This window comes from Onychostoma macrolepis, chromosome 10 (genome assembly GCF_012432095.1).
Source record: "Onychostoma macrolepis isolate SWU-2019 chromosome 10, ASM1243209v1, whole genome shotgun sequence".
NCBI classification, from domain to species: domain Eukaryota; kingdom Metazoa; phylum Chordata; class Actinopteri; order Cypriniformes; family Cyprinidae; genus Onychostoma; species Onychostoma macrolepis.
In genome coordinates this window covers 684,236-701,535 of record NC_081164.1, presented here as the reverse complement: position 1 = coordinate 701,535, position 17,300 = coordinate 684,236, and the positions used below count along the sequence as shown (strand labels likewise).

The 17,300-nt window shown below is 41.7% G+C and overlaps 1 protein-coding gene across 3 annotated transcripts in view; it reads left to right on the top strand.

The window, feature by feature from the left end:
* LOC131548191 (major intrinsically disordered NOTCH2-binding receptor 1-like) overlaps positions 1–17,300 on the top strand; it is an 87,299-nt gene that overhangs the window by 50,754 nt on the left and 19,245 nt on the right. The window lies entirely within an intron of this gene.

Here is a 17,300-nt window from a genome sequence, read left to right as displayed (position 1 = left end):
AACAGTGTTCAACCCACCACCAGCATGCAAAGGGATCAGAGGGACTCTCACCAGCGGCTACTGAGAAGCTACGAGGCCTTTGTTTACTGCTGGAGCCGGACCTCGAGACCGCGGCCTCGCTTACTGACGCTACCCGCACAAGGCGGCGTGCAAGCGGTGTGAGAGAGAGACGAAGCCAGCGCTGCTGAGGTATACGAGCCAGGCTAAGGGCTAACCCCTCAAGACCGGCTCTTCCAACACTCATGCTCTCAAACGTCGCTCTCTGGAAAACAAACTGGACTTAATTCAACTCAGTTTGTCTACACAGCATGAGGCAAGGGATTGTTGTGTGTTTGTTTTCACTGAAACATGGCTAAGGACAACATCCCGGACTCCGCCATTCAGCTGCACGGGCTAAACTGCTACCGAGCGGACAGAGATTCATCACTGTCTGGTAAGACTCGCGGCGGTGGCTTGTGTGTGTATATCAACAAAGATTGGTGTAACAATGCTGCGTTAGTATCAAAACACTGTTCATCGCTGGTGGAGTTTATGTTTGTGAAGTGTCGACCGTTCTATCTGCCGCGGAGTTCACGGCCATTGTTATTGTCGCGTTTACATCCCCCGTGTGCAAATGCAAAGGACGCGTCATGAGCTGTACAGCGCCATCAGCGAACAACAAACAAATAACCCCGACGGCTTTTTCATCATAGCCGGTGACTTCAACCACGCAAACTTAAAGACAGTTTTGCCAAAGTTCTACCAACATGTGAACTTTGCAACAAGGGGAAATAACACACTGGACTTTGTTTATACAATAGAGAAAATGCATACAAAGCTGAACCCGCCCCCACCTCGGGTACTCGGATCACATCTCTGTTATGCTAATCCCAGCATACAGACCACTTCTGAAACTCACCAAACCGGTTCAAAAGCAAATCACGGTATGGCCAGAAAATGCCACCTCAGCACTGCAGGACTGCTTCCAGGACACAGACTGGAACATGTTTAAAGAGGCGGCCACCTACAACAACCACACAGACCTACAGGAGTACACTGAAACTGTGACTGCTTACATCAAAAAGTGCATAGATGATGTGACAGTCACCAAGACCATCACCACACGAGCCAACCAGAAGCCATGGATGACAGCAGAGGTTCGTGGGCTGCTAAAGACCAGAGATGAAGCATTCAGATCAGGAGATAAAGCAGCCCTCAAAACAGCAAGAGCCAATCTGTTTCATGGCATCAAGAAGGCAAAACATCAGTATGCTAAAAAAATCAACAACAACTTCAGCGACAGTAAAGACACTCGGACCCTGTGGCAAGCCATCCAGACCATCACTGACTACAAGGCCCCGCCACAGGCCAGTGACGATGACACATCCCTATCAGAGGCACTCAACCACTTCTACTCACGATTTGAGATACAGAACGACACACCTGCACAGAAACTACCCACATCTCCAAACGACCAGGTACTCTGTCTCTCCCAGCCGATGTAAGGAAGACCCTATCCAGGATTAACCCACGAAGGCTGCGGGCCCTGACAACATACCTGGACGTGTACTGAGAGACTGTGCTGCACAGCTGACGAATGTCTTAACAGACATCTTCAACATCTCGCTGAGCCAGGCAGTCGTCCCCACGTGTCTCAAATCCACCTCCATAATCCCAGTACCAAAGAAGTCACATGTGTCCTGTCTGAATGACTATCGTCCCATAGCACTGACCCCAATCATGATGAAGTGCTTTGAGAGGTTAGTCATGCATCACATCAAGTCCAGTCTCCCAAGCACGCTGGACCCATTCCAGTTTGCATATCGTCCAAACCGTTCCACGGACGATGCAATATCCACCACTCTCCACCTAGCTCTTACTCACCTGGAACAGAAAGACTCCTATGTAAGAATGCTGTTCATCGACTTCAGCTCAACATTCAATACAATAATCCCACAACAGCTCATCCACAAACTAAACCTGCTGGGCATTAACACCTCCCTCTGTAACTGGATCCTGGACTTTTAACTGCAAGACCTCAGTCAGTCCGTATCGGCCGCAACACCTCGAGCACTACCACACTGAGCACAGGGGCCCCACAAGGCTGTGTGCTCAGCCCGCTGCTCTTCACGCTGCTGACCCACGACTGCACTGCCAAGTCCAGCTCCAACCACATCATCAAGTTTGCTGATGACACAACTGTGGTAGGCCTCATCAGCAACAACGATGAAACGCACTACAGAGAGGAAGTGGCACAGCTGGCTGAATGGTGTGGTGCTAACAACCTGTCCCTCAATGTGAGTAAGACAAAAGAGGTTGTGATGGACTTCAGGAGAAACTCTGTTGACCACCCCCCACTAACCATCGACGGCTCAACCGTGGAGATAGTCGGTAGCACTAAATTCCTGGGGGTGCACATCACAAAGGATCTCACCTGGACCACCAACGTCACGTCACTCAACAAGAAGGGACAACAGCGCCTCTACTTTCTCCGTCGGCTGAAAAGGGCAAGTCTCCCTCCACCCATCCTCACCACCTTTACAGGGGCACCATTGAGAGTGTGCTGACCAGCTGCATCACTGTCTGGTATGGGAACTGCAATGCTGCTGACCGCAAGACCCTACAACGGACAGTGAACACTGCCGCAAAGATCATCGGTGCCCCTCTTCCTCCATCCTGGACATTTTCCTTGCACGATGCTCCAGCAAGGCCTCCAGCATCGTGAAGGACCCCACCCACCCTCCCACAACCTCTTCCAGCTCCTGCCATCAGGAAAAAGGTACCGGAGTATCAAAGCTCGTTCTGTCAGATTGCTCAACAGCTTCTTTCCCCAGGCTGTGAGAGCTCTTAACTCAATCTCCCTGTCCCGCTCTGAAACCATGAACACCTCAGCCCCCCAACTATAAATAACTATTGACAAATTTCTCCTAAGTGCAATTCTGGGTGTGCTACACACAGGTGAGTGGGCTATACAAACCACCTGTAGTAACGCACTCGTCCCACTATATGCACACTAGACACTTTCTATAAACACTCCCTGCAACAAAGACTCAATAAGATAATATGTTTACTTGAATATTGCACTATAAAATAATGTTTACTGGAGCATTGCACTACTAAGTCTTTTGCACTATGCGCTGCTTCCCACAAAATCTCTCTTCTGAACAATTTAATGTAAAAAAATATATATTTCCTGCACAATTTCATGTACAAATATCTCTTTAGCACTATTTCACGTACAGTATTTATGTAAAGTTCTTGTACAGTCTCAGTTTGTGTATGTGTAGTCAACTAGGTATAGTAGTATTTATAGTATATGTATAGTCAGATGGTTAAACTGTTGTATAGCCCTATTGTGTTTTTGTTTTTTCCCCATATTTGCATTGCTGTATGTATCTCATGTCTAACTAGTATGTAGCACCGTGGTCCTGCGAGACACGACATTCCGTTCCACTATATGTCCACACATGTAGCAGAATGACAATAAAGCTCAACTTGAACTTGTGTGTGTACGTAAACAAAAAATGGTGTAACAATGCTGTGGAAGTGACAAAGCACTGTTCATCACTGGTGGAGTTTGTTTGTGAAGTGTTGACCGTTTTATCTGCCGCGGGAGTTCACAGCCATTGTTATTGTCGCGGTTTACATTCCCCCGTGTGCAAACGCTAAGCACGCGCTTCGTGAACTGTACAGTGCCATCAGCGAACAACAAACAAATAACCCCAACGGCTTTTTGCCAAAGTTGTACCAAGATGTGAACTTTGCAACAAGGGGAAATAACACACTGGACTTTGTTTACACAACAGAAAAGAAAGCTTACAAAGCTGAACCCCGCCCCCACCTCGGGTACTCGGACCACATCTCTGTTATGCTAATCCCAGCATACAGACCACTTCTCAAACTCGCCAAACCGGTTCTAAAGCAGATCACGGTATGGTCAGAAAATGCTACCTCAGCACTGCAGGACTGCTTCCAGGACACAGACTGGAACATGTTTAAAGAGGCGGCCACCTACAACAACCACACAGACCTGCAGGAGTACACTGAAACTGTGACTGCTTACATCAAAAAGTGCACTGATGATGTGACAGTCACCAAGATCATCACCACACGCGCCAACCAGAAGCCATGGATGACAGCAGAGGTTCGTGGGCTGCTAAAGACCAGAGATGAAGCTTTCAGATCAGGAGATAAAGCAGCCCTCAAAACAGCAAGAGCCAATCTGTCCCGCAGCATCAAAAATGCAAAACGGTCATATGCTCAAAAAAATCAACAATCACTTCACCGACAGCAGAGACACACGGAGTCTGTGGCAAGCCATTCAGACCATCACAGACTACAAGCCCCCGCCACAGGCCTGTGATGATTACACATTCCTCCCAGATACACTCAACCACTTTTATTCACGGTTTGAAATGCAGAATGACACACCTGCACAAAAACTGCCCACACCTCCCAACGACCAGGCCCTCTGTCTGTCTCCAGCCGACGTAAGGAAGACCCTATCTAGGATCAACCCACGCAAGGTTGCGGGTCCCGACAACATACCTGGCCGTGTACTGAAAGACTGTGCTGAACATCTGACAGATGTCCTAACAGATGTCTTCAACACCTCGCTGAGCCAGGCAGTCGTCCCCACATGTCTCAAATCCATAACAATCATACTGGTACCAAAGAAATCACCTGTGTCCTGTCTAAATGACTACCGTCCCATAGCTCTGACTCCAATCATGATGAAGTGCTTTGAGAGGTTAGTCATGCACAACATCAAAACCAGCCTCCCCAACACACTCGATCCGCTCCAGTTTGCATACCGTCCAAACCGCTCTACGGACGATGCAATTTCCTCCACCCTCCACCTGGCTCTTACCCACCTAGAAAACAAAGACTCTTATGTTAGAATGCTGTTCATTGACTTCAGCTCAGCATTCAACACAATAATCCCACAACAGCTCATAAATAAACTAAACCTGCTGGGCCTTAACAACTCCCTCTGTAATTGGATTCTGGACTTTCTAACCGGAAGACCTCATTTAGTCCATGTCGGCCACAACACCTCCAGCACTACCACACTGAGCACAGGTGCCCCACAAGGCTGTGTGCTCAGCCCGCTGCTCTTCACGCTGCTGACCCACGACTGCACTGCCAAGTCCAGCTCCGACCACATCAAGTTCGCTGATGACACAACTGTGGTAGGCCTCATCAGCAACAACGATGAAACGCACTACAGAGAGGAAGTGGCACAGCTGGCGAAATGGTGTGGCACTAAAAACCTTGTTTTTTTTTGGGGTGTTAATTAACTGTTCTACTTACCAAGCGGGAAATCGCAGTGGACCTTGGGATCGCGCCTTACAATGACGTCAGCACCACTGATTGATTGATTTATTAATAAATAAATAAAAATAATAAATCAATCAATTAATAAACAAATACATAAATAAATAAATAGATAAATAAATAATAGGTTGATTGCATTGCATTGCGCTGATTAATCACTGATTAACCAAACATAATCACAGCACATTAAATACGTTTATCATCATCAACAAGCCTCAACAAAAATACCAGCATTACCGAGGAATACACTACTGCTGTTGCTCGCTGGAGCGTTGTTAAAGTCACCGCTGAACGCTTTGATATCAGGCAACGAGTGGTTTTTAAAATAAAAAATCAGTTTAATATGACCTGGGGGACGCCAATCGACTCGCCCTGCCATAACTAATTTATTGCAGCCTTTTCTTTTTTATTCCTATTTATCATAGTCTGGAGTCCCGTACACACTGCAGTCTGCTTTCCTGCAGGTCAAATGTCAACGCCGCGGGCTCCGGTCAGAAGTCTATGGGAATCCCTGCGAGTTAAAACATGATGCCAAAGGGATCCAAGCTTCAATATGTGACGAGTTGGGAGTGAGAACGTGTTGCAATAACATAAATATATGTCTTAAATGAGAACACATGCTAATAATGTAATAAAAGCCCAAATTTGAATAACCTTTGGAATAAAGACTTTATTTTTGATAAAGTCCCTTCCTGTGATGATCTTTGGTCCAAAACACATGAGTCAAACATTTGTTCTAGTGTAGGTCTGAGGATGATAACTTTCCAACTTTTAGTTTTATGAAACATTATCTTAGACAAGTGAATTTGCTGAGAGAGTATCAGGAAATCCAGGTAAATCCAAGTTCATTAAATTCATTCGCTATATGCACAAATTAGGTGCGCTCCATTCAGAAGTAAGTGCCCTGCCCGGCAAAGTGGATTCAAAGGAAATTCTGCCATTTTAATGAGATTCCAGACTAGAGGAAGTGTATATTGAGCATTCTGCAGTACTTAAAGAATTCTAAATAAAAAAAAAAATAAAAACAATGTGATGATAAAAATGTTGAGGCTCCAGCATTTTTATTGAGTTATAATCATGGCCAAAAATATCGGCACCTTGGTAAATATGATCAAAGAAGACTGTGAAAATTAATCTGCATTGTTAATCCTTTGGATATTTTATTAAAAAAATTCACAAAAATCTAGCCTTTCATTGGATAATAAGAATTTAAAATGGGGGGAAATATCATTATGAAATAAATGTTTTTCTCAAATACACGTTGGACACAATTATCGGCACCCCTAGAAATCCTTATGAGTAAAATATCTCTGAAGTATATTCCCATTCATATTCACAGTTTTGAGCACTCCAGGGTGATTATGAACATGAAATTATCCAGCCATGGCTTCCTGTTTCACAGAAATATAAATAGGAGGGAAAACAAAGCCCAAATTCCCTTAATCATCCATCACAATGAGAAAAACCAAAGAATATATTTCTGATGTGCAGCAAAAGATGATTGAGCTTCACAAATTAGTGAAGTGGCTTTAAGAAAAGAGCTAGAGCAGTGAAAATTCCCATTTCCACCATCAGGGCAATAATTAAGAATTTCCAATCAACATAAAATGTTAGGAAACTGCCTGGAAGAGGACGTGTGTCTATATCGTCCTAATGCACGGCGAGAAGGAGAGTTTGAGCGGCTAAAGACTCTCCAAGAACCACAGCTGGAGAATTGCAGAAAAAAGTTGAGTCTCGGGGTCAGAAAACCTTAAAAAAAAAAAGTCAAACAGCACCTACATAATCACATGTTGTTTGGGAGGGTTTCAAGAAAAATTCTCCTCCCTCATCCAAAAACAAACTCCAGCATATTCAGTTGTCAGACACGACTGGAACTTCAAATGGTCGGCTTCTATGGTCAGATGAAACTAAAACAAATAGCTTTTTAGCAGCAAACACTCAAGATGGGTTTGGTGAACACAGGGATAAAAACTACCCCACGTGTACAATGAAATATACTGCTGTATTTTTGATGTTGTGGGCCTATATTTCTGCTGGAGCTCCTGGACATCTTGTTTAGACGCATGGCATCATGGACTCTATCAAATACCAACAGATAAAAAATCAATAAGTGACTGACTCTGTTAGAAATCTTATAACGCCATGTTTGGATCTTCCAACCGTACAATAATCCAAACACAAACCTCAAAAACAACACAAAAATGGGTCACTGAGTACAAAACCAAGCTTCTGCTGGCCATTCCAGTCCTCTGACCTGAACCCTGTAGAACATGAGTGAACTGAAGAGAAGAAGCAGCAACATGGAGCTGTGAATCTAAAGGGTCTGGAGTGATTCTGGATGAAGGAATGGTCTCTGATCTCTTGTCAGGTGTTCTCTAACCTCATCAGGCATTATAGGAGAACATTTAGAGCTGTTAAACTGGCAAATGGAGGTTTCAAAAAGTACTGAATAAAGGGCTCTGTTAATTGTGGCCAGTGTGTATTAGAGAAAAACATTTATTTCATAATGATATTTCCTCCCATTTTAAATTCTTATTATCCAATGAAAGGTTAGATTTTTGTGATTGTTTTTTAATAAAAGATCAAAAGGATTAACAATGCAGATTAATTTTCACAGCCTTCTTTGATCATATTTACCAAGGGTGCCGATATATTTGGCCATGACTGTACATTATAAATCAGGTGTCATTTGTATTTGGTTTGCATGAATGTAAAATGTGTGCGAGATCATGATTGTGTCTTAAATAAAATGCATTTAACATAACCCAATTCTGTTTATTTTCATAATAAACCTAAAAAAAAAAGAAATTTAAAAAAAAAAAACATTTTGCAAATATGACAAATTGTATTAAAAAGATTTTTCAGTCTTTCAGTTTAATATCAGAATAAACACTGAATATCTTAAACACCTTTTATACCGTTATAGTTTATCACCCCTAAAGTAAACAGAGCTGCTCCTCTTGTAACAGCTATGCCCTGTTGTTATGCTGGGAAAGGGCGAAAAGAAGAGGATCCAAATACAAGCTGGTTTAAATAATAAAATAGAAAAAAACATGGTGAAATCACGGAGCGGGTACAGGGACGAGGAAACCAGGAAAACGAGCATAGACAGTTATGACTAATGACTGACAAAGAACTAGGCAAACAGGAGAATGATCAATCACCAGGGAAACCATGACAACAAACAAGGTGGGCAAAGGGACAAGGGAAAAACAGGAACTAAACAAGGAAGTGAACACAGACACAATGGGGAACAGAAACCCTTCAAAATAAGAGTACCAGACGAGAAAATGACACGGATCATAACGTCTGTATGTTAATGAATTTCAGACACCCCAATGTCTAAGATGTTCTTAGTGTCTCACTCCCGTTGTGATGACCCTCAAAACAACATAACAGCTGACTTTCTTATTCTCTATAATTATTAAACCCTTTTGGTCAGTGATCATGTTCTAAGAGCTATTTTGGAGTGGAATCTGGGTCGAGGCAGTCTGTCATTTCTTACAGCCTCCTGATGCACTACTCCTTTAAGCTACATTTTCTGGGTTCTGCAGGATGGATTTTTATTTTTTTTTTGTCTAAAATGTTCATGTGAAACTAAATATACAAGTTCAGTATAGAGACGTTTAGTCTGCACCACTCAGGAGAGTTGCTTCCGGCTTCGCTACTGTTCGGACGCTCCTGCTTATTGCTCTGCGCTTCGCTCCCTATTTATGCACTTTTCTCAGATTTCTCTAAGATTTTAACCTCGGCACATTTTAACCTCACAGTGCTCAAACAACACAGTTTTTAGAAAAGGAAGACTCTTTGCCTCCCGCTGCCAGCAGTTGACATTCCGGAGACGGGAAAACACAGCTGTCTACATTCAAACAGACGGGAAAGAAAATGCTCCTTGTGGAATCTACTTGCTGCATGAACTGCCACAGACTTCTTCAAAGGATTGCGGTTCTTGAAACAAAGTTACTTGCTGGACCTCCAAAACAGGTGGAACACACAGCAGATCGTCATCACGGACGCCTCAGCATACAGCCGGTGAGTCCTATGAATCTAGTGAATCTCAACAGTTTATACAAAGTGTAGAAGAACAAGCTGATCGACAGACTAATCGATGGCACAATCAGGAGCGAGACCCAAAGGCACTCGAGACATCAGATTGTCACGAGTATCTCGTATTGCTGCAGTAGCATCCTCTACCCCAGATACGGCTATGAAAAGACTTGTAAACACTGGCATTTTACAACCCCCTATACATCTTGAGAACCGATTTGAAGCATTAATGAATGTGGGTGAGGAATCCCCAAATGTGTCAAAACATGGATTGTATCAGCCAGCAGCTAACATCGCTACTAACAGGCGCTCGAGGTCGAGCAGACAGCGGCACTCAGCTCAGGCGCAGCCGAGCCCAGGACTCTGATAGTGGGCGACTCTATTATCAGAAACATCAGTAGCAGGACTACAACTACATGCTGCTTTCCTCAAGCAACTGTCTCTGATGTGAACAAGGAACTTCGAAACATTCTGATGAAGCACAAGACTGCAAATCGAATCATCATCCATGTGGGGAAGAACGATATTCGGAAAGAGCAGTCAGAACTGCTTAAGAAGGATTTCAGTGAACTCTTTGAAACACTTCAAAGACTTGAAGTTCAGTCGTTCATCAGTGGACCACTCCCAGCAAGAGGAACTAACATGTTTTCACGGCTGCTTGGGCTGATTACATGGCTACAAAGAACCTGCAGTACAAAAGGAGTCAACTTCATCGACAACTTCAATATTTTCTGGGGCCATAGACAACTGTTTAAACTAGACGGCTTCCACCCAAACAAACTTGGTGCGAGAGTGCTAAAGGACAATATCTATTTCTCCCTCCGTCATCCTTCAGTTGTGTGTGCCAATCCACACGGCCTCAATGGCACACACACACCTGGACAGAATATGAGTGACCACAAAACTTCATGTCAGCCTCAGAGTCATCATGTGGTTGACACATCCCACAAGGACACTGATAACACCACGCAGCCAAAACAAACTTTCCTCACAGAGACTATGCCGGCTGAGCCCTGCCCACACAGCTCATCACAAACAGACTGTGACGTACTACATCAGCTCCAAGACTCAGCACCCAAGGACAACTATCTGGAAAACAGCCAGGGAAGCCAGGACAACATATCACAGCCACCGGAAACACCAGAGCCAGAGCCCATCTCACCAGACACACTATCCCTCTCTCCAGAATCTCCACTTCTAAGCTTCTCACAGAAAATGGAGGAACTGGTGTATGCTGGGACCAAACTCTCCCAATCGTTTGCTGCAAGCCCCCAGATATCAACTAAAAAACGGCGGGCCCCACAACCACCAAAGACAGCTGGCCCAGCTTTCCCTCCTCCTCCTGTGAGAGCTCTCCGACCACTGCCACAACGACAGGGCCCAAACCCTCCTCCATCGGCTGTAGGTGAACCAAAAACAACTGATAACAGCTCTCAGTGATATGTGTCGGGTCCCGCTATATTAGCAGCAACACTCACAAATGTTCACAGAACAAGCGGGAACCCAGTGTGCCTGTAGCCTTCTATATCTCTGTTTTATCACGTGATAGAAAGTCTAAGGCCTTCTCAAGCCGTACGGCTGATCCATCTAATCAGCGGCCTGTAATGCGTCAATCTAAGATTGCTGTAGAGACAAAATGTAATTCCATCAAGTTAGCATTTTTAAACATTCGCTCACTAAAAAATAAATCATTTCTGATCAATGATTTTATAACCACAAACAACCTGGATTTTATGTTTCTAAATGAAACATGGCTTGAAGACAGCTGCAGTGCAACAGTCCTCAATGAAACAGCCCCTCCTAACTTTAATTTTACAAGTGTCTGCAGGACTGTTAGGAGAGGTGGAGGTGTAGCTGCTCTATTTAAAGATGTTTATCAATGCAAGCAAGTGTCATTTGGTCAGTATTTGTCCTTTGAATATCTAGGTATTGTGCTGAAAGGTGCTCCACGCATTCTGTTTATCATTATTTACAGGCCTCCAAAATACTCTCCAGCCTTTGTTGAAGAGTTCACAGAACTGTTATCAATGATTTCCTCAGAGTTTGACTGTTTTACTATTGCAGGGGATTTTAATATTCACATAGATAATGCAGAAATCAAAACTGCAAAAGAAATTATTACTGTTTTAAACACTTTTGATCTGATCCAGCATGTGCATGAACCCACACACACAATCGTGGACACACTCTAGATTTACGCATCAGTAAAGGTCTAAACATTTCATCCATTGTTGTTAAGGATGTAGCACTATCTGATCACTTCTGTATTTTCTTTGATATATTGATCTCTGTTACCACTGAATCTAGATCTGTCTCTGTCAGAAAGAGATGCATTAATGAGAAAACTAGTGCGCTATTTATGAAGGCTATATCTTTAACACCAAGCATTTCTGCAGACTCTGTTGATCTTCTCCTGGATTCTTTTAACTCAAAAGTTAAGAATGTTATTGATGATATTGTTCGACAAGGGTCTGCAAGAAGAATGGCAGACAAAAATCACCATGGAGAAAATCAACAGCAGTTCAGAGTATGAAAAGACAATGAAGAAAAGCTGAGTGAATGTGGCGGAAGACAAAACTTGAAATTCACTATAGCATCTATAAAGACAGCCTTCATGCTTTCAATGTGGAACTAGCTACAGCTAGACAGACCTTCTTCTCAAACCTTATAAACAGTAACTTAAACAACTCTCGCACTCTTTTTGCTACTGTGGAGAGACTTACAAACCCCCCAAGTCAGATTCCCAGTGAAATGCTCTCCGACAGTAAATGCAATGAGTTTGCTTCCTTCTTTTCTGAGAAGATCAATAATATCAGAAAGGAGATTGGCATATCCACTTTTGCAGAGGTCACACAGATTCGACCGCAATTTCAAAAGAAGTGACTATGTCTGTTTTTGAAGAAATTGATTGCAAAATTTTGAAAGAAATAGTACAGCACCTTAAATCATCAACATGCTATCTTGACACACTTCCCACATCTTTTTTCAAAAGTGTGCTTAACTGTTTAGAAACAGATCTCTTAGAAGTGGTGAACGCTTCACTTCTTTCTGGGACTTTTCCAAACTCCTGAAAACTGCAGTTGTTAAGCCCTTCTGAAAAAGCGCAATCTTGATAACACAATGTTGAACAACTATAGACCAATATCAAATCTTCCGTTCATAGGTAAGATTATTGAAAAGGTAGTTTTTAATCAGCTGAACAACTACTTAAACTTAAATGGATACCTGGACAATTTTCAATCTGGTTTCCGAGCACATCATAGCACAGAGACCGCGCTTATTAAGATAATAAATGATATTCGCTTCAATTCTGATTCAGGCAAAATATCAGTGCTGGTACTACTAGATCTTAGTGCTGCGTTTGACACTGTTGATCATAACATACTTCTAGAGAGACTGGAAAACTGGATCGGGCTTTCTGGGATGGTACTCAAATGGTTCAGGTCATACTTAGAAGGGAGAGGTTATTATGTGAGTATAGGAGAGCATAAGTCTAAGTGGACGTCCATGACATGCGGAGTCCCACAAGGCTCAATTCTTGCACCGCTCTTGTTTAGCCTGTATATGCTCCCACTAAGTCAAATAATGAGAAAGAACCAAATTGCCTATCACGATTTACTTAGCCTTATCTCCAAATGACTACAGCCCCATTGACTCCCTCTGCCAATGCATTGATGAAATAAACTGTTGGATGTCCCAGAACTTTCTTCAGTTAAATAAGGAGAAAACTGAAGTCATTGCATTTGGAAACAAAGATGAAGTTATCAAGGTGAATGCATACCTTGACTCTAGGGGTCAATCAACTAAAACCAAGTCAAAAATCTTGGGGTGTTTCTGGAGACAGACCTTAGTTTTAGTAGTCATGTCAAAGCAGTAAATAAATCAGCATACTATCATCTCAAAAACATTGCAAGAATTAGATGTTTTGTTTCCAGTCAAGACTTGGAGAAACTGGTTCATGCCTTTATCACCAGCAGGGTGGATTATTGTAATGGTCTCCTCACCGGCCTTCCAAAGAAGACCATTAGACAGCTGCAGCTCATCCAGAACGCTGCTGCCAGGATTCTGACTAGAACCAGAAAATTTGAGCATATTACACCAGTCCTCAGGTCCTTACACTGGCTTCCAGTTACATTTAGGATTGATTTTAAAGTACTTTTACTCGTTTATAAATCTCTAAATGGCCTAGGACCTAAATACATTGAAGATATGCTCACTGAATATAAACCTAACAGGTTTTTAGCTATTATGCCGCCCGCAGTTGGAACCAGCTTCCAGAAGAGATCAGATGTGCTAAAACATTAGCCACTTTTAAATCCAGACTCAAAACTCATCTGTTTAGCTGTGCATTTGTTGAATGAGCACTGTGCTACGTCCGAACTGATTGCACTGTGTATAATCACTTTCTATTCTTAAATGTTTTAAATTTCTTTAAAATCAATTTTTAAATCACTTTGTTTTTATTGTTGTGATTTTTATTATTTTTAATTTCTTATTATTTTTAATGACTATTTCACTTCCTTTTATGTAAAGCACTTTGAATTACCATTGTGTATGAAATGTGCTATATAAATAAACTTGCCTTGCCTCGCCTTACATTTTCTGGGTTCTGCAGGATGGATTTTTATTTTTTTTTGTCTAAAATGTTCATGTGAAACTAAATATACAAGTTCAGTATAGAGATGTTTAGTCTGCACCACTCAGGAGAGTTTAATCCTTGTTGAGTGTTCATGCAATGAACCAAATAACAGAATTCCAATTTCTTCTGCCCCATTGGACAATTCCTCTTTTTGATCAGACCAGTTAGGTGAGGATGTTGCAAGGCACAAATTTCTACACCTAAATTCATTACATTTATTTAATAAACTCACAATGAAACAAAAAACATGAGATATAATAGTTCATGAGAAACTATTACAAATAACTGATGAACAACACTGCTGCTCATCAGACAGTTTAACAACTTTTACTCCTTCAAAAAAAAAAAAAAATCACCAAGCACACGTCCTCATATCCAGTCTGCTCTCCCACTGAGAGACAGTGTCTCCCGAAACAAGAACACCGCACTTTCTGAAAGAATTCTCAAAATACAAAGACATCTGAGAAAGGTTCTACAAAATTAAAAGCTTAGACCACACACATAATTCTATTTCACAGACACACACACACACACACACACACGTCTAGTTTGCTATCCTTGTGGGGACTCTCCATAGGCGTAATGGTTTTTCTACTGTACAGACCGTATATTCTATTGCCCTACACCTAACTACAGGCATTTTTAGATTTTCAAAAAGCTTAATTCTGTGTGATTTATTAGCTTGTTTACCCGTGACACGAGTCCCCATGAGTCTGTGTATGCAGGTTTAAGTCCCCACCTGAATAGAAAAACAAGTACACATACACACAACATGAGGAAGGCATGTTTACTGTATGTGTTTTGATATTTACTATTTTGATAATCAATTTTAATTCCAACCTCAATGATTAAGTGAACACAAATTCATTTAAATCTGACCCTATGCTCATGAAAACTAGGGAAGTGACTCTTGAAGATGGTAATTATTAGGTTTGTTTGATAGTACAAAGACACTGACGGTAGATTGTAGTTTAAATTATAGCACTATGTTATGTTATTCAACACAACAAACCAGAAAATGCATACAAAAACGACTAAATCCCTTGTTTATCTACGCAGATGTCATTGCGTAACATTCTGTCAGTAGTCAGTAGCTGTGTAACTAGCCCTTTACTAGCAGGATAGTGGCATCATATGGGCTCAGATAGAGTTACGTCATGAATAATTCACATTCACACTGAGATCAGACTCAGTAAGCCTCATTTCATCCTTACACAAGTCACAAAATGGACATAGCCGTCCTGCCAAACAACAATCATCCAGAGAAATTCCTGCAGCTGGATGTGGGAATGCTGCCGGCCTCACATGGAATGTTCCAGATTGGTGCTGTGTTGTCTGGACAAAGACAGTGGCAGAACAAGATGTACTCGCAGGTAAACTCTGTTATTACAGACTCGAGCTGCTCAGAATGAAGGAGGATGAGAGAGAGTGTTCCTACACAGACATCTTTGTGGAAAAACTTCTCCTCGATCACAAGAGAAAATGGTTTAAAGCAATGTAATGGAGCAGAATTAGTCTTTAGTATTTAGTTGTTTATTCAGCAATTTGACCAAAGGTGAAGTTATATATTTTTAAATAGATTTTTTTTTTTTTTTTTTTTTCAGAATTTGATTTATGTTTTTTTATACTTAAAGCACACCTTTAAAATTTGTCAAGGAGTGCCTTGATGAATACTTAACAAGTTGACTTTAGGTGCTGTTGTAAATATTGTCTTCAGTTTGGTTGATGTCAGCGTTGTGAAATGATCTAATATTCTACATATTCTTAACAGTTATACTGATGAAGTTTCAAATCTGTCAGTTCAAATCTGTTCATGTATGCATTATTCATTATCATCATGGCACATACATGCAACCCAGTCTCATCACCCAACTGGAGAAACTTTTTTTTTTTTTTTCTCATACAATTCAAAGTAGGTGGTCACCTAAGGGCAAGGGCTTAACTCCAATCCAATTAAACACACCTAAAGCAGCAAATCAAGGTCTCCTACATTACTCGAGTTAATGACAATGAGTTAATGACAAAGAGTGATTGAATCTGGACACTAAGTGCACCGGGTGCATCTTCTGGTGAGATGTGGGAATTCATTTGGTGCAAAGCTCACAGTATATGGGCTAGCTAGATGTAGGGGTAGGAGAAAAACTAAAACAATTTTCTGATGCAACGCAGTTCTCTCTTCAATGATTCTGAATCGGTTCTGAGCATCAATTATGTATGATTTACGATGGCACTTGTGTGTGCTAGAGATAGCCATATTATGATTGCTGCATATTTTGCTGTGCATAACTCTGTGAATGTATAAATGCACTTGCATCTCAAATGTTTTTTTGTAATGCAAAATAAATGTAAACGCAGTCATTTATGTCTTAAGGAGAGAACAAAACATCTGATATTATAAAATAGATCTGTGCATTAGCGTGAATGCAGCCTGTTAGACCTGGCACTGTCTCTGACAGGAGTGTTAAATTCAGTTCCTGGAGGGCTATCATCCTGCAGAGTTTAGCTCCAACCCTAATTAAACACACCTGAAGCAGCTAATCAAGCTCTTCAGGATCACTAGCAGCTTCCAGGCAGGTGTCACAGTTCGCCTACTGTGGAGGAACGAGGAAAACATAGGAGAATACAATAAACAGTCTTTATTTATCCAAACGTCTGAGAACACAGGATAGACAGGAAACTACAACTAGAAGACATATAAGACCCGACAAGGAAACATGGGCGGAACACACTTTAAATACTTATCTAAACAAGGGATACACAGGTGAGGGGAATGAACTAATAACGAGACAACGAGGACAGGAAAAGGAACGACCAAATAAGGGCATGAACAAACACAAAACAGGTCCATAACCCTGACAGCAGGACATTGGCAGGACATTATTTACCATAAAATTGTTTTGATTTATTATTAATTTATAATTTATTTAAAAAAAAAATTACTCATTTTAATTTAATAAAAGTGCACAAATAAATGTGATATTCAATGTTGGCAAACTTATTAATTAACCATTTATAAAGATGTCGATCAAGGATTTTTTGGAACTTGATCATGGTTCCAAAGAAGGGGAATCAGATCCTGAGGTGCCTAAAGATTTCCGATCCGCTCTCCACATGGACTCTCACACTACACAGACCGTTACACTATACCCTGGACTACATTTCCCATCATCCATTGCACTGATTTCACACAGCTGTAACCAATCACACACCCTACATAAACCATGCCCTGCGTCCCATTGTGCATACTATCCACCCTATCTCCCTAAATAGTATTGAAAATTCCTAATGTCACATTGAA